Here is a 2534-nt window from a genome sequence, read left to right as displayed (position 1 = left end):
CCTGAGAGGAGAATGGAGGAGAAGGGATTGCGGCGTGGCCATCCCCCACTTTCTGTCTCTCTACCTCTTTCTGTCTTTCTGGTGAGTGCATGTGCCCTATAGCAAAAACCTCTCCACAAAAAGAATAAAAAATAAAACAGGGAAGGACCAGCAGTTAGCGTAATGGCTATGTCGCTGGACTCCCATGTAGTTGACCACGGTTTGAGTCCCAGACCCGGTGGTTTAATATTCACGCAGGGTGCATATGCGTGCATGCCCAAGAGGAGAATGGAGGAGAAGGGATTGTAGTGTGGCCATGCCCCCTAGGGGGGGATTTCTTGCTTTCTGTCTCTTTTTGTCTGTCTGGGGAGCGCACATGCCCTATGGCAAAAAAAATAAAATAAAATAAAAAACAGGGAAACATTTTACTGCATTGTTCTAGGCTAAACAAACAAACAAAAACATATTGAATAAGATCTCAACATCACAGGTAACAAGCAAAAATAGAAAACTAGGATTATAGCAAACTATGAAACTTCTCACAGCAAAGAGAGCCATTAAAAGAATGAAGAGACAATAGACAGAATTAGAAAATATTTGCAAATTATACAAATGACAAGGGATTCATATCCAGAATACACAATTCAGCAGCAAAAACACAAATAATCCAAGTTAAAAATAGTCAAATGGGCTGAATAAACAGTTCTCAAAAGAAGGCATATGAATGACCAAACACATGAAAAAAATGGTCAGACTCACAGATCACCAGAGAAATACAAATCAAAACCCTAATGAAATACCATAGAATAGTTTTTTTGACAAAAAGTAACGGATTCTGATAAGGCCATAGAGAATGGGGAACTATTTCTTACTGCTAGTAGGAATGCAGATTAGTACAGCCATTATGAAAACAATACAAAGGTTTCTCAAAAAACTAAAAGTAGAACTGACAGATTTTCCATCAATCCCACTACCCCGTATATAACCGAAGGGAAGGAAATCGGTATGTGGTAAGGATACCTGCACTCCCATGTTCATTGTAACAAACAAGAATGCACAAGCTATGGAATCAACCCAAGTGCTCAGCAATAGAAGAATGCATAAAGAAAATGTGGTGTATGCAGCCAATGGAGTACTAGTCAGTCATCAAAAAGAATTAAATCCTGTCAATCAAGATAACATAGGCACTTCTGGAGGAAACTATATTAAGTAAAAAAACTTGGACATGGGGAAAAAAAATACCTATGTTCTCATTCATATGTGGAAACTGGAAAGATGACCTTATAGAAGCAGAGCTGAAGAATGACCACTGGAGGCCGTTCAGACTTGAGAAATGTAAGTTAACAGACATGAAGTAATAGATAAATGAGAGACAATGTCCAGTGTTAAGAACACAGGCAGGGGGCTGGCAGGTGGAGTGGTGGTGAAGGGTGCTGGACTCCCACATGGCTGATCGTGGTTCAAGTCCTGGACCTGGCAGCTTGCCTTCTCACTTTCTCTCTCTCTCATCAAATTTAAATAAATAAATAAAGTTAGATAAAATCTAAAAAAAAAAGAATACAGGCAGATGACTATTGTTAACAACTTCTAGGTATCTCAGTGTTGCTAAAAAGAGGATTTTGAATGTTCTGAACACAAAATAATGATAAATGGTTGAGATGACGGGTGTGGATTCCAGGCCAGATTATAGATTGTGATGCATCATTGCTAATTGATAATCCACGTAATCTTGGATGGTAAAATCACGTTGTACCCCTGCAAATATATGTCATTATTATATGTCAATAAAAATAAACTTATAAAAAAAAAAACCAGAGAAGCCTACAAAAATTAATACCATCTGGCTTAAAAGGACAATTAATCTTTATCCAATAAATATATATTCATGTTGCTAAATTTAACAGTTAAGAGGAAAATTTCTCTTAGTACTTGAATTTGTTTTTGTTTACCTTATAGACAAAGACACAGAAAAGTGCAAAAAATAAATCCTCTTTTGCAACTCAGAACTCATTGTTTAGAATGAATTTTGACACACATAAGAAGGAATATTAATGCTCAAGGCAGTTCAAAGTGATAGGGTTATTTGTATCAATAAAAGTTGGTTCAGAAAAGAAGGACTAATAATTAAAAAGCATTGGGCAATTATATTCTAATTCATCAGTTGACAGGATATATTAAGGTTATTATTTTATTTTTAAGGCTTTTATCTTGAAAATATGTCTGAAATTAAAGGTATTGCCACATCCCACAGATGCCGGGGGACGAATCTGAACTGATTCCTGTGCAGATGGTGTGAGAATTTGAAAGCCAGGCAGATGCGGCCACGCTAAAGTAGCCTTAAAGTCAATTATTTTTAAAAATTGGATCCCAGTGATCCTGGACCCCACCACACTCCAGGAAGAAGATAATAGTTTTCATGACCCAAAGCTTCAAGAAGAAGAATCTCCTGACCTTGGACCCACTTCAAAATTAGGAAAATTATGGGACCTACCCAGCATGTGCTCCTCCCTACCTGGAGGGGAATGCATGCACAAGCCCCACCTAGAACCTAAGTC

General features: G+C 37.6%; 1 non-coding gene across 1 annotated transcript; it reads left to right on the top strand.

Moving 5' to 3' along the window:
* Positions 1 to 1903: 1903 nt before the first annotated feature.
* On the top strand, positions 1904 to 2029 carry LOC114005640 (small nucleolar RNA SNORA40). Its single transcript, XR_003547470.1, has one exon. It is a non-coding gene; the product is annotated as a small nucleolar RNA SNORA40 (small nucleolar RNA).
* The last annotated feature ends 505 nt before the right edge of the window (positions 2030 to 2534 follow it).

This window comes from Tupaia chinensis, unplaced genomic scaffold, assembly GCF_000334495.1.
Source record: "Tupaia chinensis unplaced genomic scaffold, TupChi_1.0 Scaffold144170_1, whole genome shotgun sequence".
Taxonomy (NCBI): Eukaryota; Metazoa; Chordata; class Mammalia; order Scandentia; family Tupaiidae; genus Tupaia; species Tupaia belangeri.
This window is presented reverse-complemented; position numbering and strand designations above follow the sequence as displayed.